The following is a 25,652-nucleotide window of genomic DNA, read 5'->3' as shown; positions in this document are numbered from 1 at the left end:
ACAAACCGAAATTTGGAAAAGACAAAGAATCTTGTGAGTAGAAATAATGGACAGATTGGGATTTTGGTGGAAAGGAAAGAAAGAAGGGGGGAAAATGTGATTTAAATCGATAAACCCGAAGAGAACTGCTTGCTTTAAACAATTTAGAGATAGAAATGAGAATTGTCTAACCCATTGAAATATAAGCTTTGAATTAGGATCTGAAAAGATTGTGTCTTTAAAAGAGATTAACTGACAATTGGGACTCTCACGGGCAAAGAAGGAGCTTGGAACAGAAGTTAAACTAAGGAGACTTGCTTTATTCTAGCTTGTTCTAATTTACACATCTTAAGCAACCCTAATCAATGAGAGGTGGAAAATAACAAGAGGAAAAACCAAGAAAAAGTGGTCCTTGTCCTTAATTTTATCTTTCCTGGATTTAAAACTATTAAGCTGTATTGCTGAAAATCATCGAGTTGGAAGAATATGGATCCATTTGCCAGAGGGAAGAACAAAGAAAGCGAAGTGTTTAAAGAGAGTTTGAATTAGCACAGACTGATTGATCTGGCTGAGGAAGAAAAGAATAATGTTTCTCCCCCCCCCCTTTCCCCCCTTCATTTTAACTGAACTGGAATATTGGAGCTAGATCAGAATTGGGAAATAAGAAGAAACTGTGGAACTTAAATTATAATTAACTGTAACTTTTGAACTGGACACTATGGAAAGTTGGGAATCTGAAGAGATACATGAGATTATAAAAAATATGCATGAATCATTAAAATTAAATAGAATTTTGAAGTTAGAAATTAAGGAGAAACAAGAAATGAGGGAAGAAGGGAAAGGTAGTGAAACTACAGAAAAAGCAATAGAAAATAAAAAAAACCAGACAAAATATTTCACTGGGTTTGACAGTGGCGCAGGAAAATTTGAAAAGATGGGATATGTCCCAACAAAGAAAGGAAAGGAAACAGCCAGACAGGCATAGAGAAGAAAGAGAAGAAAGGAGTAATAAGAGAAAAGAGGAAGAGAAGACATGGAAAAGGATAAGTTGAATGATGCAGCAGTGGCAAAGCCAGGGAAGGAAGAAAAGCCAGAGAAGGAAGAATATATACTTAGTAGGAAGAAAAAACAGGAGCTTAGAGTTTGGGATAAAATGCTCATTAGGAAGAAATGGAAAGGATAAGGCAAAAAAAAAGTGAAGGTTGACAGGAGAGAGGAAGAAGGGAAGCATATGCATACATACATACATACATACATACATACATACATACATACATACATACCTGTTCTGACCCCCCTTCTCTGCTCGTTAACAGACGACAGTCAGACAGACTTAAAAGGAAAGAACTTTATCAGCCTCGGCTCACGCTGGCTGCGAGCCCAAAAATAAACATAAATAAAGTCTCTGGCAAGAAGATAACAGAATGCAAAAACAAAGATCTCTTACGGCCAAACCAGGTGTACAGAAAGAAAGCAGATCACTTCTCCAAGTGCCTCTCACAAACAAACCACGACCGATGAACAATGAACCATGAACGAACGACGAACGTTGACTTCTGCAACCAGGGCGTGGCACCATTAGTCCTTTTATCTCCAGAAGACCACACTAACGAGCCCCAGCTGCATTGTTATTCCTGCATCCCGACTCAACTCACAGCAAACTTCTGCTGAGTCACAACACATACCAGTGGTGGGTTTCTACTGGTCCGCACCAGTTCGTGCGAACCAGTTGGTCCGGTGGACCCGGAAGTAACTTCCGGGAACACCGGCACTGGCCCTGTCGCTCGATATCGCCCTTGCTGTCCCGTCGCAGCTCGCTCGCTCCCCCGCCCATCCGCACTAAACTAGGCTAGCCCAGCCCGACGCTCACTGATTGGCTGGAAACTGGAGTCCAGCCAATGAGTGAGCGGGCTGGAGGAGACCTGTTTAAAAGTGAGGCGCCAACAGCCAACATTCCTCTCTCTCATTCCCAAGCTGATCTGTCCTCCCTTCACTTTGCCTTCCAGGAACTTGCTGCTTTCCTCAGGTAAGCAACTAAGCGCAAGGGGGGCATCGGGACTCGGGAGGGAGGCTAGCTTACACCAGCTTGTATTGCTTTGCTTCTTTTCTCTAGGGCTGGTTTCAGATGGTGTTGTTATGGGAGTGGGAGGTTTAGCCCATAGCCCTTGCTTTGCTGAGGTAAAGTTATACAGTAGTGCAAGCTGAGGAATTATTAGTATGCTGATGATACTCAGGTTTATATCTCTTCCTAGCCAATCAAATAATGCTATGGAGGCTCTGTTTTAGTATTGTGTTTCCCATAAAATCAGACCTGGTCTTATAAGCACTAGAGCTTATTTTGGGGGAACACGATTTCAGAATTATCAGCCCAGCTAGGCACCCCACCCTCCCGGCATGGGTGCAAAAGGCAGTGAGCAGGGGTGGGCATTGTCCGGCAGGAGCTGCAGCCCTTGGTTGGTGCACGCTGGGGATCTGCAGCTCACACAGAGGTGGGTTGATTACCTGTTCAAGCAGCAGGCAGCGGCAGAGGCACACAGGGAGACACAAGATCTGGATATGCTGCATGGCTGTGGGAAAGGTAAGAGATGGTGGGATGGAGCAGGAGGCCAGCCATGGGAGGCTCATCTTCACATTTTTCAGCTTGCCTGTGGCCTGCACAGAGCATCAGGATCGCCTGACTTCCCTCGTGTCTCAGCACCTGTCTGCTGCCCTGTGCCACCGCATGAAGACCAGCCTCCCATGGCCGGCTGCCTGCTCCAGCCCACTGTCTCTCAGTTTTCCTGCGCCATATGCAGCGCATCTGGATTGTGTGCCTCCCCTCATCTCTGCCTGCTGCTTAGACAGGTAAACAACTCACCTGCACTGCACAGACTGTGGCTGCTGCCAGACATAGATGGCCCCCGCATGCTCATTGCCTCCTGTGCTGGTCACCACCCACCCTTCATTAGGGCTTATTTTATATTAGGTGCATAAGTAAAAAACTGGGCTAGGTCTTATTTTTGGGGTAGGTCTTATTTTCAGGGAAACACGGTATGTAGTGTCTTGGATATATTTGATGGGGAAAGAGGCTTTGGTTCAACCTTTGCAAACTAAGCAGCTTCCTGGTTCTAGGAACTTATAACTCTTGTTTGCCCTTGATTCTCTTATTCCAAACCAAACCAGGGCATAATATGGGTGTCTCCTGGGATTTACAGCTCCTGTATGAGGAATAAATAGCAGCAGTGGAGAGAGGGCTTTTGCACGACTTCATGTTGAGTGTCAATTGCATCCTTTCCTGAACTAGGCTTTTTTTCTTTTACAGTCATCCATGCCTTCATTACCTTCTGAGTAAACTGTCCTATTGTCCCCATAACAAACTCACAATCCCAAGCACACTGCCAACTAATAGATCCCAAGTCCACCAAGATAACCAGGCAAGACTGTCCCTCAGAGCAATGTTTTTCAACCTTGGCAACTTGAAGATGTCTGGACTTCAACTCCCAGAATTCCCCAGCCAGCGAATGCTGGCTGGGGAATTCTGGGAGTTGAAGTCCAGACATCTTCAAATTGCCAAGGTTGAAAAACACTGCCTCAGAGCCTCCATAGGATCTGTATAGTTAAAATCCAACTGAGTCACCCTGAACAAGCTACCAGCTGGCTAACTGTGAACTCAATGAGCCCTACCCCCACCTCACCCCACCTTTTACACTAAGTTTTGCTGTTCTTATCACCATAAGATAAGCTTAAGAAAGGCAACCTGTATTTGGTTGGATTCCTGCTTTGTTTTTGCTCCAGCAACACTCCAAGTATCTCTTTAGCTGCTCCTTCATCTGGAATTTCTCTGAATATCTAATTTTTCTGATTTAATCTAATAAATTATAGGTTTTTTTCCAACCACAATGTCTTTTATTCTTAATAAAATATTAAACTCAGTGTTGACAACCAAGGAAGAGAAAGTTTGTTTCTCCTATCTGAGGTTGCCTCATAAGATAAAAAAAGAAGGAAGAAGAGAAAAGCAGCATGTGTTAGCTTTTTCATTTGTTGAATAATTTTGTTGTTTAGCCTTAGTTATAAAATGGAAGTATAAAAGATCATATGTAAAGATAAATGCAGAAGAGAGAGAGAGAGAACAAGGTATGCATACATATTCAAAAATCCTTAGGCAGCTTACCTTTTCTTGCCAACTTGTGATCAATAGACAAAATTTAAAATATGAATTAGCTTGGCTTTTAATCTCTAGAACTTGTTATTTGATCAACAGTTGTAATTCATAAACCTTACAACTATATAGAAACAAAATCTATCATACAGGATGTAAGTTAAAATATTCGTCTACATTGTTCAATTACATTATTTATCTGGTTTACATACACATTCTTTGGATGATGTGAATTTTTACTGAAGATAATGAACTTTCCCAAATTCATTCCCAGAGAGAATTGCATTCGCCTCTGTACTGCTTAGTTGCAGAACAATTTTAGGATTACCATCACATTATTGAAACAATTGGAGCATCTTTAGGTCATTTTCATTGAAATTCTATTCTAAATAATTTCTTGGAAAATTTCCATGAAACTGATTTATGTTACTGCTTCAGTTGTAGTAAATATAATTTTAAAAACCCACATTTTTTCTCTTCTATTGCATAACATATTTTTCTAAACATCTTTGTATCTGAAATGTGGCTTACCCAGTTCTCCTAGAACAAATGTGTGTGTGTGTGTGTGTGTGTGTGTGTTTGTGTGTGTGTATACATATATATATATGAATAGGTGGACATATATTCAAGTTGCTACAAATTCATGACATTCATACTTATAATCACTATAATTTATCTTATACCAATATATACACTGAGAAGTACACATGTATATTTTTAATGTGAACACAGTTCCAGGATCAAGAAGACACCAGAAATTTTTAAGTTATTGAACAATGTTAACATTAGGCAGTCCATATGAGTGAACAATCAATGAAAAGCAAAATAAAAGCATGTAAGCTGGTACAATCTCTTCTTAGAGATGTAAACAGGCATTCATAATTATCTTATAAACTAAAGATGCCTCTATTCCAAAATTGTGCCAAATTCAATTATGTAACATAATGTGATGGGGCTATTCTCTTTATTCTTCCAAATAATGTTAGACAGCTCTTATTATTTCTGTTAGCTATATTGGCTGAGAATGATGGAGCTGAATCCAACAACATCTGGAAAATCAGTCTATTCATTTGATTTAGTTCACATCATTTGTGCAACTACACATACTTGTGGTTACTCATAGTATCTTAAAGTAAAATCCTTAGTTTTCTCTGAACCCTTTTTAAATTACACACTCTAAAATGGATAATTTAGAAGATGAAGTTTGATCAACCACAATGCTTTTTTTCTTTGTTCATGTTACAATGAATTTTTCAAAGTAGTTGTAATTACTCTATTACCTCTTTTTAAATTGTACATCTTGCCTAAATAAAAATACAAATGCAACCACAAATTCTGAACAGGTACATTGCCTTGCCATGTTTAATTCAGCACATTTCAGCCCCTAGGAGTTGCAGTTACAACTACTGGAGATAATGCTTTATATCCAGAAAAAAAACAAGGCATTTATTGAAAGCAGAGTATGTGGAGTAAAAATAGCGAGAAAATAAAATGTCTTGCCATGGTATGAAGATGAATAAATCACCAACAGAATAAAGTCTACGAAACCTTTCTACATAAGCTAAGAATAAAGGCATCAGTTATAACAATGGGAGTAAATGTTGACTGATGCAGCGGGTGTAGAAAGTGAATGTTTAATGTTCCTGTTGTAAGCAGGTACCTTTGAGTTTGCTGGCTTTCAATTCCAACGATTACTTATGGCTAGGAGTTAGGGTAGTCTCATATATGTTATAAAATTCTAGTTTAATATACAGAAGGACATTATAGAAAATGTTGCTTTTGCTTCAAACACACACACACACACAAACACAAAGATAAATTCAGCACCACTCCTCTGCAGTGAGGCAAGGGATTAAACAACATACCAACTAACAATAGGGGAGAATATTTGTAGTTCAGGTTGAAATGAGGGGTCCTTGGTGCTCTCTGAACTTGCTTGTTTTCTTGCAGACAATTCACTACCCAAATGTGCTGCACTGATGATTTTACCTAGCTTGGGTAATGAACCGTCTGCAAGAAAACAAGCAAGTTTAGAGAGCACCAAGGACTCCTCACGCCAACTAACAGCTGATCCTAGATGTAAATCAAAGAGAAGAAAAAAGCTCTGGGGAGAGAAAGCTCACGTGGCAGCGGCATCTCTCTGATTTCCAGCTACTCTTCCCTTATTGAAACTTTTTTGGGGAGGGATCTTTTTTTGTCCTAGCGCCAACTGAACCACTCTGCCCTTTCTGGCACCCCAGAGTTTGTTCTCATCCATGACCTTCCATGACAAACTAACGCGGGCAGAATCCAGGGCAAGTTAAGGCACGCACCTCCATCACTGGACGGTCTTTTTAAACAAATATATGCAGGAGTCTTGTGGTTTGGAGAAAGGATCGACAAGCAATAGTGATTATCCCGGCGATCAGTTGCCAGGCGGGAAAGTCTGGCTTGGCGAATGCCATTTTTCTCGCTGTTCTAATGTGGTTTATTCTGAAAGTGTACGCGATTAGATATTTTATTCGAAAACTGAAACGACCAACGCTCACGCCACGCCACTTCTAAGGAGTTTCCAGACATCTAGATTCCTCCTCCCGCCCGCAGTCCCTCCTCCTGGTGGTTGCCGCATCAAAGCGGTAGGCTGCCTTCCCCGCGCAGCCGACCCTGAGCGGGGGTGTCGCAGTTCGAGACAGAGAGGTCGGCCGGGTGTGTAGCCAAGGCTGGAAGGGATCGGGGCTGGGGAGCGGACCGTGGCCGCCCCCAGAAAAGAAGGGAGCGAAAGGGACAGAGAAGGAAGATCCTGGTCGCGAGTCTGGGCACTACATCGGGCTTCGCCGCCGGCCTGAGCGAGGTGAGCCGGGAAATGTTCGGTACCTGGGGTCCTTGGGGCGAAAGGGTAGGGGAAGCATGCCGGGCAAGCGGGAGAAAGTTGCTCCTGAGTTCCATTTTGCTGCTGTAGGGGAGGGACCGTTTATTCTTAAAAAGTTCTTGGGACTGCCTTTGAAGATCTCCGATTGGGTTGGAGCAGGACAGGTTCTTTCCGCCTTTCCAAGACGCCGGGACTCCTTAATGGGGTCCTTCCATCCACCAGATGTAGATCTCGAGCAAAGAGAGAGGAGAAAGGCGAGTGGAGAAAGTATTGACTTTTCACTTGAAAGCGACAGCAATAACTCTCGCTAGGGTTTCTCCCTCACTCGCTTTAAGTAATTAGAAGTAAATACCTTTCTTCTCCCACCCACACCCAGGAAACAGGATATACAACAGGTGTAAGGACTGTTCTGCACTATGGTGAAAAACGTCACAGCCACAACTCTGCAGACATGAAGAACAATTTGAAAGGAAGGGATAATCACTTTCAAAAACTACAAATTCAGCCTTTGCCTTTTTCAGGTAGAAGGGAGTTCATAAACTTGTTTGTTGTTTGGACATTGCTGAAAGTGTGGACTGGTCAGGAAAATCTGAGCAGTCTGCGAGCTATAACCCGAATGAAACTATTGATAATAGCCCTATAGTATGCTTGGGGAGAAAAAAGTCTCTTTAGCTCTGTAGAAGCCAACTTGATTGTATAAATATAAAGTGTGCTATAGTGTAACTGAAGCATTGTAGAAGTGTTTTCTTTGTGGACTTAATAAGTCACTTTTTGCCCATTATTTATACATATGGCCACAGTGAGTCCATTTTAGTGGAACAGAATTAAAAATGCTGAACTTGCGATCATAATACCTTTTATTAGAAAACCAGTTTTATGGAATCCATTACCGGAGTCTACTTTTTACATCATGATCATATTCAACAAGGGCTTAGCTTTGTCATGTATGAATCCTAAAAATGTTATCCAAACAAGCTGAACCATGTTCATGTCACCGCTTTTTCTTGGCAATTGAGACCAAACTAATCTCTACTGGATGTGACATATAGTCCATTCTGTAGCTGTTTTAGAGAAGAATATGACTCCATGTTGCATACAGGTTTTATGACCAGTCATGGTTGCTGTTGTACTGACATGAGTCAGCTGAAGGAGAGGGCAGAATGGGAGAAGCAATTCAGGTATAGCCTTAGAGTCATTCCTGAAACATGGACCTGAAGTCCAGAGGGACATACCTAAAACATATCCAGCTATGTAAAAGAATCCACAGTTACACTGTGAGATTCCTCATTCATTGATCTGGCTAGTTATTGGGGGAGGGTTGGGGGGAATGCAATAATATGTTAAACATTCAGGATCCATCCTGGAATAGTCAAGTGTGGCTTAATCATTTTCTGAAATCCAGAACTATCAACTCATTGCCTGATTTGGTATAATGGTTTCCCATAAGCTTATGCGATGGCAGTCTTTTGCATGTTTAACTTGAGATAGATATTTGTTTCTCATTCTCAATAAGATGAGTTTAGTACTAAAACTGGAAAATTGAAAAAGGAAGATATCTGATTTGAAAGGACTGAAATATATTTGTTTCCTTTGTAGTTTGAACATCTATTCCTATGTTGCTCTTTTTTTTAGTTATCTCACAATGGGTTGTTTCAGGTTTCCATGTGGGGGAAAGTAAAAAAGAAGAATCTAATGCTTTTTTCCCCTGAAGAAGATAACATATTTTTCGGTTTCCTTCTATCATTTTAGGTTAATGAATACAAATAAGTAGTGACTAATACAGATAGCATGTCTAGCTAAACAGGTTTTTCAGTATGTTTAAGGGTAAGATGAAAGGATGTATTGGTAATAAGATGTAATACAACTTCAATCCTTTATGAAAGAGAAAGAAATTATTCATTACCACAAAAAAGGTGAGTGAAATGTATTTTGAAGTCCGATTAATTTCAGATTAGTTGCCACTAAACTAGGTGGAATATAAAATCTGAAGTGAAATATAAAAACACTCAAGTGAAATACAAAACAATCAAGCAGTAAACAATGCCCTAATCAAGCAATTATCGAGGAGAAAGCCATGCCCTACAAACCAGAGTTGCTCTGGATAGTGAAATGAGTGGCATATAAATTTAATAAATAAAAAAATAAACACTGGCAGGAGAAGCAACTGTATATAATCAGGGAGCAAACCCCATACTCACTAGTACTGATAATGTTATCTAATTAGGCAAGGTCATCTCTTCAAGCGAACAACCAAGCTCAGAGAGCATCAAGGATTTCAAAAGTATAAAATTGCTTATCTTTGATTAGAGTATATGTTATACAGTATATGTATGTCTAATATATACATACAAATTGACTATACTAATTATTAAAAGGATATTTACCAATGAGCAAGAAGGTTTTATTAGAAGTCATGTAGTCTGTTGAAGCCAAGAGGAATTAGTGTTCATCGTTATCACATAGAAGGAGGTCTAAAATACTTCCTTGCATCTGAGCTTTTATAATCCCTTTTTGTAAGTAATTTCTCACATTGTTAAGAAATTTAGCCTGCAATTACCAAAACAATAAATAGATACAGACTGCCCCATTTCCACAAAATAGACAGCATGGTGTCATTTGCACCAAAAAGTATGAAAAACAGACTAAAATATTGTCGTTTTAGATTGCTTATGCATAGGTTTCTCATTTGTAATAATATTTTATTTTATTTAATATGTTATTACTTTTATGGTAAGGTTTGAATTACCATAGTTTTCATTGATGAGATATTTGCTTCATATATATAGAATATTATATATAGTTTAAAAAATAACACAAAAGGCCAATTGGTTCTATTCTTTATCAGCTTTAGGTGTGTCTTTGCATTCATTCATTGCTGAACATCAATGTCATGGAATGGTCTAAAATGAAAATATTATTGGTTTTTTTAATATAAAAGGGTGAACTGAAAGCATTTTTTATTTGCCCCTTTCCACCATAGCATTAATCCCCAAATGTAGACTTTGGAAATTTGGTTAAATGGGTAATGCTACTTTTCTCCTTATTTTAATTTGATATCTAGTATTTTATGTAGATTAGTAAGAGTACCATTAGGTTTTTTCTATCATTCTGTTAATATCTTCTGTAGTTTGAGCATTAATACTTAATATTAAAGTACATCTGTATTTTAGGGATTGATTGGAGAATCTGTTAGCTTTCAGATTCTTGACTTAAATTTCCACCAGCATAATTACTCCTTCCTGCATCAGGATAGAGGAATTACTGGACTTTTGCTAAACCATAATGGTAAAATTATTTGGAGGACAAATAAATTGGCATGATGCAGGTATCTTGGAAGACTAAGTAAAAGAAAAAGAATGGATTTGTTTGAGAAAACACAAACTAGACAACAAGGATGAAGCTGGACGAGCAAAGGTCTTTATCAAGGCTATATTACAATATGAGCATAGAGAGATAAGGACTTAGAAGTGTGCTGCATTTGAGAATTGGCAGAAAATCAGTGTAAATAATTAAGAATAACATTTTTTTCACAAGATACTTCTGAAAAGAAGTGTGGGTTGCTGAGCTGTGACAGAGGAAGAAAGGTTATAGTAATGTAGACTCAAGGAAGTAAGGTTGTAGTAATATAGATAGTAAAGCAACATTCATCAATTACTCCCCCCCCCCAATTTGAGACATACCGGTAATTTCCAGATTTCCCAGCCAAGTATTAAAGAAAAGAAGTTCTACTGAAAGCAACAGAAATATCATATGTATACAGTTAGAGCACAGAATTTAACTGTCATTGATATTTGTAAATGAGTAGAGAGGATTTGAAGAGATCAGAAGTAAGCAATATTTAGCAACCCAGACTTAAAAATAACTGAAAGGAAAATTGGACAATTAATGAAAAGGGGTGTGTCTAATGAATTATTTTTTCAGACTAGTGGATAGTATTGTGTATGATGATGATAATAAATTAAAGGAGAAGTGGAGAGAAAACAGATTCTATTTTTAAGATTTATTATTAAGAAAGGAAAAAAATCTTGAGAATAATAAAGAGTGAGAAGGATATTGGACATAAAATTATTTCATGAATTTCTTTAATAGTGCTGTTTAATCAAGTGGATGGCATGAATCTATAATAGGCAAAAGGAAACATCAATTTTGTCACCAGAAGATTTTAGATCAATAAATGAAAATAATTAAAAATAAAGAAACTTATTATTAGGGAATAAACATCTAAATTGTTCTGTATCATGTAAGAAGAGATATACTTACAGATCACCAAACAAAATCTAATATAAAAACTTAGCCCAGGAACTTTAATATCCACAACGATATTAATTTATTTAATATATTACAAGACTAAAGAGTTTTAGACTTTGGAAAAAGTTCAGAGAAGAGCAACTAAATGATTAAAGACCTGGAGATTAAAACACATGAAGAATGGCAGCAGGATTTGGGTTTGGCTAGTCTAAACAAAAGAAGAACTAGGGATGACATGATAGCAGTATTCCAGTATTTGAGGAACTGCCACAAAGTAGAAGGGGTCAACTTATTCTCCAAAACACCAGAGGGCAGGACAAAAAACAATGGCTGAAAACTAATCAAAGAGAGAAGCAACCTGGAATTAAGGAGAAACTTCCTAATAGTGTAGATAATTAACCAGTGGAACTGCTTGCCTTCAGATATCATGGGCGCTCCATCACTGGAGGTTTTCAAGGAACTAGATCAGTGATGGCTAACCTTTTTGTCCTCACATGCCAAAAGCATGTGCATGATAGCATGCGCACACTTGACCACACCCATAATACAATGTATGCGCAACCCTTCTGTGTGCCCCGCCCCTGCGCATATGCACATAAACACCCCCCGCAGCCCATTTTGGGCCTAGCAGGTCTCCCTGAAGACCAAAAACAGGGCGCAGGGAGGATGCACCCCGTGCTCCCCCCCATGCATGCCTACGCTCTTACAGGTGTTAGGTCAGCCTTGTATGCAGCTTTATTCCTCTCTAGAATTCATCTCCATTGTTCAGTGATGTATTTCCTGCCTCTCTAGGATTTGTCTTTATATGCTCTTGAGGGGCACTTCCTGTTCCTGTTGGATGTATATAGTTATATTCTCGATGGCTTTTATAGTGTTTTGCAGAGACCCCAAAATTAGCTGGCTGGCGAGAGGCACGTGAATGCTTGGTGGAGCTCAGCTAGGGTGATGGCTCGCATGCTGGCAGAGAGGCCTCGGTGTGCCACCTGTGCCACGCGTGCCATAGGTTCGCCATCACGGGACTAGACAGTCACTTATCTGAAATGGTATAAGTTCTCCTGCTTGAGCCGGCGGCTGGTACTAGAAGACCTCCAAAGTCTCTTCCAGCTCATTCTATTCTATTCTATTAAGACAAAAACCAACATAAATGGAAACAATAAATGTAATCAAAGAAGAGAGGACAAACAATAAAGACTAGGGGAAAAAATCCACTGGTTCGATGGACTGCAAAACACAGAAAGAGGATGAAAGAGGAAAGGGTTTGGAACATAGACTGGTGAGGGATCTGAACAATTGCCCACAAGAAGAATGACAGATAAATACTAGTTTAGGAGATTATCAAAGACAGTATATGACAATACTGTTCAAAGTGGGTAACTAATGGAGAACACGAGAGATGCATAAGAGGAGATATTAAAGTTGAAATTATTGGATGATTTCCTTTTATTTGACTCTTCCATTTGTACACATTTTTGTCACAGTTAATGTATTTTTGTATTCTATGCTTTATAGAATACATAAGAAAAGAAAAATAGCCTAATAGTAGCAGTGGTTGGATTCAAATAATTTAACAGCTGGTTCTCTGCCCTAATGATTTCTTCCAACAACCAGTTCACCAAACTGCTCAGAAACTTAACAACCAGTTTTCCCAAAGTGGTGCAAACTGGCTGAATCCCATCACTGAATAGTAGTCTAAGAGAATTTTTATATACAAAGGCCCAATTCATCACAGAAGCAATGTTTGCTACCATTGCTAACTATCATTGAATGTCTTAGAGCAGTGTTTCTCAACTTTGGCAACTGAAGATGGGGGACTTCAACTCCCAGAATTCCCCCATATTCCAGTTGCCAAGGTTGAGAAATCCTGTCTTTTAGGTATATATTGTTATAAAAGTGCAGGTAAAGATATCCTTCCATGAGCAATGTGACATGTTTTGAAGTCAAATTTCTCTCAGCTGCTCTAAGTTCTATACAATTAGCTCTACATCCATAATTTTAGGGATGAGTCTAAGCACCATATTTTGCTTTTACAGTTGATAGAAATCTATATAACCTTTTATTATGTGGATCTGGGAATAGTAAACTTACAGTCATTTCAGTAAGAAGTAGCTTCCTTTATTAGCATATCTTGGAAAAAACAAATCCTTGAACATTTTATAAAAGAAGTTGCTGCATTTTGAATGTGTTGTTGTTAGTTGTGAAGTCGTGTCTGACCCATCGCGACCCCATGGACAATGTTTCTCCAGGCCTTCCTGTCATCTACCATCCTCTGGAGTCCACTTAAGCTCACGCCTACTGCTTCGGTGACTCCATCCAGCCACCTCATTCTCTGTCGTCCCCTTCTTCTTTTGCATTTTAAATTAACAGTGCAAAATTTTAAAGTGACATAAACTTTTCCAGGGTTGTACTTTCCCATGATAACTTCTTTCTTTTAACAAACTTTAAAAAAATAAGTAGAAGCTGAGGCATTTGTCTGCCAGACTAGAAATATAGAAGCTCTTTCATGGCTAAGCATAGAAAGTATTGAGATCATAAGAGAAAGAATTGGCATGGAACCCAATCTTAAACTACACATAAAAACAGCAACTAAAGTGGTTTGCTTACCTGGAGAGGATGTCTTGGGATTTCATAGCATACAAGGCATGTATAAAAAGAGGAGAAAATCAAAGAACAAAAGGCAGACCCAGAAGAAGATGGAGAGACAATTACAAAGACACACAACAATATCATCAATTAACATTGTTTGAGAGTGCCAGAAGAGCAAGAGCGGGTCTATGACAAAGTTCTGGCTCTTGCCAGAATGGGACAACTCACCACAGCCAACTTGCCATGGCCAACTCGCTACAGCCAACTCACTGCAGCCAACTTGCTACAGGACAACTCACCATGGGAGAAGAGATACACTATTATTGAAGAAATAGTGGAATAGAATCAGTAAAGAAAGAATGCCAATGGATGGAAAAAATGAAAATGTGAATGACAATTACAATATTTTTAAAATTATTTTAAATGATTAAATTGAATTGTTCAATTGTGCAACAGCACGTTGTCCTGTGGTAAGTTGGCTGTGTGGGTTGTCCCATTCCAGCAAGAGCCAGAACTTTTGTATCTCCCACAACACTGAAAGCGGTAAAAGAGGAAGAAGAGAAGAGAAGAAGAAAATTTACTGCTAAGCATAGAAAGCATTGAGGACAACTAGGAGGATGCACATTAATTGTTGGGTGAAATTTTATGGATTCTGTTTGAATTTGAAAGAGAAATTAGCATACATTGTGGGTAAGGAGTATTGCTGTCCTCTGCGTGAAAAGAAGCTGATGTCAGCTTATTAGTTTAACCGTGAACAGGCCTCCTGCTATACAGTATCTGGAAAATATTTTGAATAATTTTTAGTTTAGTACTAGGCAAAGTGTCTGCTTTGTTTACGTAATTTAGATTATGGTACTGCCAGGTGGGTTTCAAAATTTTTGTACCACCTATTCTGTGGGTGTGGCATATTTTGTGGGTGTGGCTTGGTCATGTGACTGGGTGGGAGTAGCTTGGCAGTCATGTGACTGGGTGGGCGTGACTAGGTGGGTGGGGGTGGGCATGGCCAACTCGATGTCACTCACATGGAGGGGCACCTCGCCTGGCTTCTCCTTGCCCCTCCACTCCCAGCCAGTCCTTGCCTCGTCTTGCATGTTATGGTGGGAGACGAAGCATTTTCAAAATCATCTTCCCCTTGATATTAGCCAATAAGATGAGATTTTGCTGTCAGAAGACTGCCTGATGTTCATTTCCAAATATTATTTATCGCCATTCTCTTGGTAAGATCGAGTGGAGAGATTTATAAAGAATAACAGAGTTGGAAGGGATCTTGGAGGTTTTCTAGTTCAACCCCTGCTGAAGCATGAGACGAGACCTTATACTATTATGGATAAATTTCTTCTTAAAAACCTCCAGTAATGGTATACCCACAATTTCTGAAGGCATCCCATTTCTCTAATTGTTCTGTCAAGAAATTTCTCATTTTTAGGTTGGATATGTTTGATAAGTTTCCATCTCACAGATCCGTCTCACAGTTACTTCCAATTGAGCCAGGCACCATCTATTCCATACACTTTTTTCTTGCCTGTGTAAAATCTTACTTTACTCTCAATTAAATTGCATTTTTGGTGAGAAATGATGTTCTACAGTGGTATTCAGTTTATAATGATTTTTACAAACTGCATTAAAGCTTGAAGAATACACCTCTACTTATACTGATAAAGATTATTCTTTCTGAACATTAAAGGATACAGTCAATCAAATATTTCCAATCCTACAATTGAAAACACATTAGAAAGGCATTTTCAAAGCAGTTAGTAGATGTTTTACCATTCTTTCTCTTCTCCTTTAATTAAATCTTTCTGCTTTATTTTTTTTCCTCTTGGCCCTTATTGCAATATTTCAATATTCTCACAGATCCTTCACAAAGAACCAGTTCTAATTTAACTGGAATACAAAACAATCTTTCTGATCTGGAATTCCCTGACTCACACACAGACACCCCTCAGCTCCTCAACACTTCTCAATGTTTTCCTTTCCTTTCCTTTCTGTTATGTACAGAAATGTGCTTCTCTTTCATTGTTCATTTTCAAATTAACCCTCCCCTGATGCCTACATCTGAATTTCATTCAGGTGAACCCAAAAGACAATACTTCTTTCCTAAATTGTCAAAATGGAAAGTGCTCCAAAGGGCATTACTCAGGATGGCAAAATTAGTAATTCATAAACAATTATGAATTATGGGGACTTAACAAACGAATGAAGAATGAGTTTGAGACCAACAGTGACACAAGCCTTGTATTGTTGTGAGTCAGTCTTGTTAGGAAAGGCTGTGTAATAAAAGCGTACCCAGGTCTTCTCTTATTTTAAAATCAACCTGGACAGCGGCGGAACTACCTCCCTCTTTTGGTAAAGCCAAACCTTGCCCAACTTCCAGCCAGGTTTGCCCTGCAGCCTCACCCAACCCTACCGGCAGCTCTTGCCAGAGCAAAGTTTGGCTTTACCTTCCTCCCATGGCTGGTGGCGGAAGGGAAGGCCACCCCCTTCAGCTCCAGCAATGCCCTGTGTGCCAAGTCCCAATCCAGAGCTCTCCATACCTGTGGGTGGTGTCAGTGGTGGGGGGCACAGTCTAGTTGTTTTCATAGGTTAGAGGGGCTGTAGAGCTGGTGGTAGGGAGTTTTAGCGTGATGCTTGGGCATGCTGGTGGCGGTGGGGGAGGCACCCGGAATTCCCGCAGAATTTTAACGCACAGCTTGGGCATGTTGGCGGCAGTGGTGGGGCATCCATGAAGACCCCTCCAGCCTCAGCTCCTCTGATGAAGCCCCAAACCCACTTCCTTCTCTTTGAGAAGTGGCTTGCAAAGTCCCCATTTTGCAAGCCGCTTCTCAAAAAGAAGGAAGCTGGCACGGGGCTTTTTCAGAGGAGCCAAGGCCAGAGCAGCATTGAAGCCCGTTCCAACTCGGCTCCTTAGAAGGAGCCCTATGCCCGCTTCCTCTTGAAACAAGCGCTTCTAAAAGAGAAGGAAGTGGGCACTGGACTTCTTCAGGGGAGCCGAGGTCAGAGCTGCGTTGAGCATCCAATCTCAGACGCACCTGGCAGCAGCAGTGGTGGCAGTGGTGAGGGGTAGAGCTTGCCTGGGCTCTCTGCCATCCCGGAACTGTGCCATGCTAGGGAGTTCACCTGCGTGGACATGCCTGACTGCAGCAGCTGCAGCAGCAGAGCACACCCTGCCTTCGGGGGCCATTTCCCCAGCTGAATTAACTGTGGCAGCACCAACAGACAGCGGGATATTCTTTCTTTCGCAGGTGGGAGAAGGAACAAAGTGCTCCAGGAGAGGAGGGCAGGTGCCAGGCCGTGACCATACCAGTACGGGGTGTGGCCAGGCCGCCGCTGCTACCGGTATGCAAACATATGGCCGATTTCTGCTACCGGTACACCCATACGGGGGGCACCCCCCCCCCCCGGTTACTGTACATATTTTACTTATTAACATGATCCACTTGTCAGCTCTGAACCCATTCAGGGACTGACTGGCTAGCACAGATTAGGACAACATAGGTATATTATTGTTGAAACCTTCTTCTATTTTAAAATAATTTGTAGTGCAGTGTGGTTGATGGGTAGGACAAGCTAAAAATGCCTTTTGAGGAAGAAAAGCCCAAATGCTTTTGGGTATCCTGAACTAGATCTATGTTTGTTTAGATTACTCACTTATTTATCTATTTATATTTCATGTTTCTAAACCACTCATCTCCCTCAAAGAAGGGTTCTGGACAGTGTACAATATAATTAACACATTAAAATAATGTATAAAATTAATATTAAAATTAATTTAAGTTTTTTTAAAATTATGAGGCAATATTATTATGATAGTATATAATTTCGGAAAGACAAAAAAATAGTTAATACAAGTGGGGGAGGCTCTCAGCGAGCCCATGGTTGTATGGTCTTCTGTGCCCCCTCATGCAAGAGTTCAGAGCAAAATTTTGACCCCCTTTATGGAAAACCAGGAGGGTGGGGGCCCGCCTCACCTCTGTGTGCAGGATGTTCCATAATGCAGTGGCAGTGGCAGAGAAAGCTATATTTCTAGACCCCACTAGTGAAGCTTGTCAATATTCTTTGACTCATGGACCCTGCAACATACCTTCCCTGCCTGATCAAGTGGGGTGGGCTGATGTGATGGGTCAAGCTGGTATTGTAAGTAGCCTGGTGCCGTGCCAAGTAGGGCTCCATAGATGATAACCAACACCTTCAATTGAACCTGGAAGCAAACTGGCACCTGAGGCAGTCTGCAGAGCAAGGGTATTATTTGTGTTCTTCTTTGGGCACCCAATATGTCTTATGAGCTGCATTCTGAAACTAAAGCTTCTGTATACTTTTCAAGGGTAGCCCCATGTAGAGCCTATTGCAATTGACTAGTTGGGAGAGGATTAAAACATGGGTGACCAAGCAGAGAGCCTCCCTGTCCAGAAAGGGAAATAACTACCATGTAAAATCGAATTGGGCAAAAGTCTCTTGACTACAGCTGCTACCTGCTTTTTGAGCAGGAGCCATGAGTCCAAGAGGAACCCCAAGTTATTCACTGGGACCGTCTGGGGTAGTGCAATCCCATTCAAGCCTTAAGAACTCCTGGATACAGAGGGCCCCACCCACAGCCACTCCATCTTATGAGGGTTCAGTTGAAATCTGTTGATCCCCATGCAGACCTCCAGAGACTCCAAACACCATGAATGGACATCCACCATATCACTCATTTCACCTGGGATGGAGATATATAGCTGGCTATCATCGACGTATTGGTGACACATCATCCTATGGTAATGTATGATGTCATCCAACGGTTTCATGTAGATGTTAAAAAGGAGCAGAGAGAGAGTACTGAACCCTGTGGCACCTCACAAAGAAGGCTGGAGAGCTGGACTTCTTGCTCCTTATTAACACCAATTGAGATTGACCTCGGAGAAATGAAATGAACCAGCACAAAACTGTGCTGCCCATTCCCAGCTCCCTCAGTTGCCTCATAAGGATACCATAGGTGATGGTATTGAAGCCACTGAGAAGTCAAGGAAAGAAAGGATGGGTATACCACCTCTACCTCCACCATTGCCCCACTTGGTGGACTGCCATGAATTGAAGGTTTAAAACAATTTCCTACAAATGATCTATATGTGCATGCTTCTTCAGTAAAAATATTATTCTTTGGTAAGAAATCAATAATGCAAATTTTACTTAAAATAATTAGGTTAGAATCAATACTTTGTATAAAGGTCATGTTCTGTTCAAAAAAGATGCAGGCTGAAAAAAAGAAGAACTGACTCATAACTATAACACCATTTCCTACAATATCCTACTAGAACATAGAAATGAGCCATGCTGTCTGTGTTTTTAGACAGCAGCCTAAAGATGAAGAACTCTTATGGCTGCTGGAAAGTATTAACTTACTGGTTATGGAAAGGACTCACTTCGTTTCTCTTAAGAGTGATATGAAATGTACACTCCTCCGTTACCTCTTCTGCTACTCTCCACTATTGATCATACTGCATGATGTCCTGGCGCTGAAATTTAACAGCTTTTCCCTGATGCCTTAAGTGGCTCTGAGTTTTAGGAAATTCTAGAATGTTCTGTGCTATAAAGTGACCAGGTATCTGACAGATGTGGTTTTGAAGTGGAAATATGAACTGCTTTTATGTATAATATACTGAAATCAGTTACTTCTTGGAGAAAGAAAAAGCTCTCTGGTGCATTGATGAAGCTTTTATATACAGCATTAATTGTGAGCTAAAGATAAAATGGATGGATATTAAATATCAGGTTGCTTTAAGATTGATTAGGTAGTACTTCTATCTCCAAGTTTGAGGATTGAAATGAATTGTGCTGGTTGGGCAGAATAAATATAGAAATAAAAATTATCTAAGATAAGGGTGCATGAATTTTTTTCAGGCAAAGTTTGCTTTCTTTTGAATTAAATCACAAATGGTTTTTGTGAGTTTTATCCAAAAAAATGAAACGTGGTCTGAGGCCATGGGTAGTAGCCTCTGTTTAAGTGGGGATATTGGAAGAGTACTTATAAAGATCAGGCTCATACAAGCCCTGGAATTCCATGTGATACATAAGGGAAGCAAAAGTTAGACTTTGAAAAAGCAAGATAGGAACAGTATCAGGTGGGTTTCAGCCGGTACGCACCGGTACCTGTGTACCCGTCCGTCAAATTTAGTGTGCCTTTCAGTACCCGTTCGTCCAGTGGCACTGTACCGGAATGCTTCCTCCCCTGACCTGCCCCCCCTCGCTTGCTCCCCCCGCCTGCCTGCCCATCTGGTCACCGCTTGATCTCTCTCTCTCCCCCCCCTCCCGTCTGTCGACACCACGCTTGCAAAGCTTGACACGAGGGGCAGAAGCCCCCAAACACAGCAAGGAGCCTAAGCAAAGGAGGAGGTGGAGACCTGGGCAGAGGAAGGGGGAAACACTAGTGAGGGCTACCTGCCGCCAACTCGACTCCACACAGAGCGGGCTGCAGAGGGTGCCATAAGGTAGGTTGATCAGGGCAGCGTGCTGCTGCAAGAAGCCACACTGCTACTGCTGGAGTTGGGGGTGTCTGCCCCTCGTGCCGCACTTTGCAGCCACCAGAGCCCTGCACAGACCTCTTTGGGGTGCTGGGAAACCTGGTTATGGGGATTCCCCCTCCAAAAAATACCGACTGCCCATTTCTCCAAATCTTGTGGCTTTCTCGGGATTTTCTTTAAAAAAAAAAAACGCCTCTCCAGATGATCTTGAAAACCTGCGAGGTTGCTTTGGGAGGGGTCAGATGGGCAGCATTTCCCCCACATCCCTGGTCGCCTGCAGCCTCAGAGCCAGCGGGGAGTCTAAGCAAAGGAGGAGGCAGAGAGCTGGGAGGAGAAAGGGGGAAACCCTAGTGAGGGCTGCTGGAGCTGTGTTGTCCTGCTGGGTTCGGGGACTTCTGCCCCTCTTTGCCGTGCTTTGCAGCTGCTGGAGCCCTGCATGGACCTCTTTAGGGTGCTGGGCAACCTTCTGGGCAACCTGGTTCTGGGAATCCCTCCCACCAAGAACCAGATTGCCCAGCACCTCAAAGAGGTCCGTGCAGGGCTCCAGAAGCTGCAAAGCGCAGCACGAGAGGCAGAAATCCCTGAATCCAGCAGGGCAATGCAGCTCCAGCAGTAGCAATAGTTTCCCCCTTCCTCCGCCCTGCTCTTCGCCTCCTCCTTTGCTTAGGTTCCCCGCTTGGTTCAGGGGCTTCTGCTCCTCGTGCCACGCTTTGAGTCACAGGAGCCCCGCACAGATCTCTTCAGATTGCTGGGCAACCTGGTTCTGGGGATTCCCCCCCCCCCCCCCAAGAAAAGACCGGCCGGCCGTCTCTCCAGATCTTGCGGCTTTTGCGAGGTTTTCTTTTTATAAAACGCCTCTTCAGACGATATTGAAAACCGAGGTTGCTTTGGGAGGGGGCAGATGGGCAGCATCCCCCCCCCCCTATCCCTGGGCACCTGCAGCCTCTGAGCCTCCAGCCTTAAAGCAAGCCTTTGCACAATAAAGAAAATCTTCTCGTGAATGTGAGAAGTTCTTAGTTGCCTTTACTGTGCAAGTTGGTGCAGGGTCTGAGGCTGCAGGCGTCCAGGGACGGAGTGGAGGGAATGCTGCCCGTCTGCCCCCAGTTGTGTTTGCCCAACCCAGAACCCTTTTAAGAGAAAAGAATGAGTTGGGAATGACTAACACATACGTGCGGGGGGAACCTTTATGTCTCAAAGGTGCTTTTTCCAAAAGGCAACTGGATTGTTTTTTCCTTGAGGAAGAAGAACAACAAAATGTTTCACTTCTCATCCAAGAAGCTTCATTAGTTGTGATGGCAATGTGTGTGTGTGTGTGAGAGAGAGAGGGTGGTGGCTGGTTGAGGCTGGATGGTAGGGGAAAGATTCTGACCAGATTTTTTTGGGGGGGACGGGTAGTGGTGGAAGGATTGTATTTTTTTGCAGTTATCTGGTTGTTCACTATCTCTCTCTGACAGCTGTTGAAGCCACTTGGGGGTTGATTTGTGCCCTCAGGAACTCCTGAATCAAATTGTGGAATCTTCTTGGAACTGCTACAAGAGGTACATTGTAGACTAGACATAGGTGGTGTCTTATTCCTCCCCCTCTGTTGAGAGAGGGCTGGAGAGACCTGGTCCCGAACTTTTTAAGCTGGTGGGCGGGCTCTGGACAAACAGCTGAGTTTGATGCTGACCTAGAGGTTTTTATTAGAATCTTGGTTTAAGTTTTGGAGAAAGACTTAATTCACCCTAAACTTGTGACTGCTTTCATCAAACCTTGGAGTGATTTAGAAAGAGAGAGAGGGAGGGAGGGAGGGAGGGAAGGAAGGAAGGAAGGAGGGAAGGGAGAAAGAAAGTGGGAGAGATACACACCTTAAAGGAAGGAAGGAAGGAAGGAAGGAAGGAAGGAATGGAGGGAGAGAGAGAAAAAATAGAGTGAGACAAAGATAGAAAGAGAAAGAAAAAGAGAAAGAAAGAAAGAGAAAGAAAGAACTTATGACCACAATTGAGCCCAAAATTTTGGTTGCTAAGCAAGAGCGTCGTTAAGTGAGTTTCACCACATTTTCCAAGTTGACCACTCCCTGAGGCATAATTTCAGCCTCTGCTACATACTCTTGGAAACTATCACATGTATGTCTGGGGAAAGACTCCTGATGTCAAAATGTTTTTGGCTAATGTATAGAAGTTGGGGCATTTCCATCAATCTAACAAGACAATGCCAAAAATATACCATTTTCCATTCCATTTTAATAGTAGATAGAATTCTGGAACTAATGCTGTTCTCCTTATAATAAATGATCAAGGGGCACTAATTTCTCTCTTCAACATTTAGAAAGATTTGAATTTGAAGGCAGACTCAGAAAGTGATGTTTGAAGTCCCAATTGAGTGGCTACAGCGTTATCACAACAATGTACTAAAGATATTGCAGTTTACTGTAGAAACTTATCACCCATCCTTCCTAGAAGAATGAAATATTTTAGGAAATATTAAAAAGGCAGAATATTATATTTCCCCCCCAAAAAAGAAATAGAAATTTTAAGGGAGACAGAAACTCAGAGCTTCAGCTCCCTGCTCCCAGCAGATATTTGGTGCCAATTGAGAAGGACTGGGACAGCCTACCTACAAGGAAAAAGACCTTCAGGCTCAATGTGATGGGATTAGCCCTCACTCAAGATCCAAACCAAAGCAAAGCCATTAAGACACAATAGAAATTGCCCAACACCTTTTCAGAACACAAGCCTCTTCATTGCACCACCCAGTAAGCTTCAACCAAGCTTGACTCAGAAAACCTACAAGGTTAGCTATGATCCCTACAGCAGCCAATAGCTTGCACAGGAACAGGAAGCTCAAGGGCAAGGCCCAAGAAAGAGTATTAATAACCCTCACTCTCCACTCCATGTGTCCTGCACCAGGACTATGTGCTGGATGGTTCTGCTCCATTGAATCATCCTTCTAATCAGCCTCCATGTTTCCAGTGTTTTTCTCCCCACTTGGAACTGAACCAGATGGATATTTCTTCCAACAATTCTAATTTTCAAAACAAACTTCTCCATGAATCTAAACTTACCATGGAGGAAAGAATGAAATATATAATGAGTCTCTTGGAAGACATTGAATGATTCATTTCTGAATCTTTGCAAAGAAGTTAAATGTATTGCTGAAGTACTCATGAATGAATTCAAGAAAATGGTCAGAAGAATCCAAAGAAAGAAAAATTTTCACGACAAGTTGTCATGATATTTTATTCCCTTGAGGACAAATTTAGGAGTGACGTTTTTATCACAGATATAGGCTCATGGAGAAATTCTCAGATTTGTTCTTGCCTATCTGCTAGCAAAGGAAATAGTTGCAAAATTTATGAAGTCTTTACCCTTCCTATAGGTTTGTGTTGTGGCCCAGCAGGTTCCGTTGGGGCCCTCTGAGTCGGCTCTGGAGGATGTGGAGGACCCTGGACAGGGTTCCGACTCCGAGCATGGCGCAGAGAGGCTGGTGGCCACCAGGAGGCACCTGAGCCTTGGACCAGTGGGGAGGAGACAAGGGATAGTGAGCCGGAGGCCAGTAGTGAGTTATTCCTGGATGCACGCCATCGAAGAGCTACTAGGCGTCAGGAACAATTATGCAATTACAGGAGGTGATTGTACTCAGCTGGTGGTCATTAGGCTCCTCTCCAGACTATAAAAAGCTACTTGTGCACACAGCCCTCTTTGCAGAAGTCAACACAGGATTGAATGTCGGAGGACGGTACTGTGAGCTTGGCAGGCTGGATTGCTGCCAAGCCTTATCTGTGTTTATTGCTGCCTGAGTTTGTCTGAGTTGCTGCCAAGGTCCTTATCTGTTTGTTTTGCTTTCAGCCACCGAGGTTTTGGTGTCTTACTATTAAAGTACATTCCAGTTAAGCTTGTCTCGACATTTGTTACTGGACAGAGGAGGGTGTCAGAACAGATTGACTTCTGCCCAAGACGAAACTCCATTCAGGTACAATGGAGCAACTCCCTGCTGAGAATGCCCACTTGGCTCAACAGATTGCTTTGCTGGCTGGTCAAGTCTCTCAGCTTCAGGGGCCTGCTAACCCCCCCCCAAAGCCACAGAGGAAGTGCCCAGTGGCTACACCAGACAAGTTTGATGGCAAACAAGCTATGTTTGCAGCGTTCCTGGCACAATGCCAGCTGTTTATCAGCTTGAGAGGAGAGGACTTTCCCACCGACTGGACAAAGGTGGGATTTATCATCAGCTTGCTCTCAGGCACAGCTGCCCATTGGGCTACGCCGTTGCTATCTCAGCCTAGCCCTCTGCTGGATGATTTCCAGGGCTTTTGTAATCATCTCTGGCTGATGTTTGAGGATCCCATTAAGGGGGAAACAGCAACCAGACTACTCAAGTCGCTGCAGCAGGGTCATGGCTACTTGCAGGATTATGTCAGCGAATTCCGGCTGCTTCATCAGGACTCGGCTTGGAATGAGCCAGCCCTCATGGACACTTTTCAGGATGGGCTGTCTGATGCCTTACAGGATGAGGTGGTGAGGGTGGACAGGCCACCGACATTCAACGCATTGGTCCACTTGTGCCTCCGGATAGACGCCCGGCTGCAGAGCGTCCCAGGAGACCACTAGGGTGCCGGTCCCTCAGGAGACTGCAGTTGCACGGGAGGAGCCCATGGAGTTGGGTGCCGCCAAACCCCGAGTGTCATGCACGGAGCTGAACAGATGACGTGCAGGGGGGTTGTGTTTTTACTGTGGGGATCCTGGACACCTGGCTGAGGGTTGCCCCAAAAAGAATAGGGGGGCTGCGCGGCCTGTGGCCTCCCCTCAGTGACAGACCACTGTGTCGGGAAACGGGTGGGGCCCGATCTGAGGGAAACTTTAGGTTGGGTGCAGGCTGAAACTGAGGTGGACAGGCCTCCACGGCACATGGTTTTAGCAGCACACATCCTCTTGTCGGGTGTTCTGCAGGGAATTCCGGTCCATGCCTTGGTCGATTCTGGGGCTACCACGAACTTTATGGATGCGGCGTTTGCTACAGCGTATGATGTCCCTCTGTGTCCGGTGGACCCACCAATGCGGGTCGAGACTATTGACGGCCGGTTGCTTTTGTCTGGGCCTATCAAGGCCGCCACGCAACCTTTGCGCCTGATCCTTGGGGAGCACGAAGAGGCCATCTAATTTTACATGGCTTCTGGCCTGCGTTTTCCTGTGGTCTTGGGCTTGGCTTAGCTGCGGACACACGACCCTCAGATCTACTGGTCGCAAAATCTGATCACATTCCCGTCCCTGCAATGCGTCGACCACACCCGGCAGATTTGTGCGGCCCAGGTACCCAGCTCGCCCAAGGTGGACGTGCCACCAGGTTTAGCGGATTTCGCTGATGTCTTCAGCGAGCAGGAGAC

At 42.4% G+C, this 25,652-nt stretch overlaps 1 protein-coding gene across 2 annotated transcripts in view; it reads left to right on the top strand.

Moving 5' to 3' along the window:
* The first annotated feature begins 6,562 nt into the window (after positions 1-6,562).
* The window catches only part of ADGRG2 (adhesion G protein-coupled receptor G2), a 92,883-nt gene continuing 73,793 nt past the window's right edge, over positions 6,563-25,652 (top strand). The window contains exon 1 of one of the 2 annotated variants that reach the window (XM_087726373.1): positions 6,563-6,947. The gene's annotated coding sequence lies outside the window, so the exon portion shown is untranslated. The remainder of the gene's footprint in view (positions 6,948-25,652) is intronic. The other variant, XM_087726374.1, reaches the window with a different exon arrangement.

The sequence above is a fragment of the Thamnophis sirtalis genome, unplaced genomic scaffold, assembly GCF_051295495.1.
Source record: "Thamnophis sirtalis isolate CommonGarterSnake01/CBP01778 unplaced genomic scaffold, rThaSir2_p1.2 scaffold_12, whole genome shotgun sequence".
Classification (NCBI taxonomy): domain Eukaryota; kingdom Metazoa; phylum Chordata; class Lepidosauria; order Squamata; family Natricidae; genus Thamnophis; species Thamnophis sirtalis.
The sequence above is the reverse complement of the archived record's forward strand: the minus strand, read 5'-3'. Positions and strand labels throughout refer to the sequence as shown.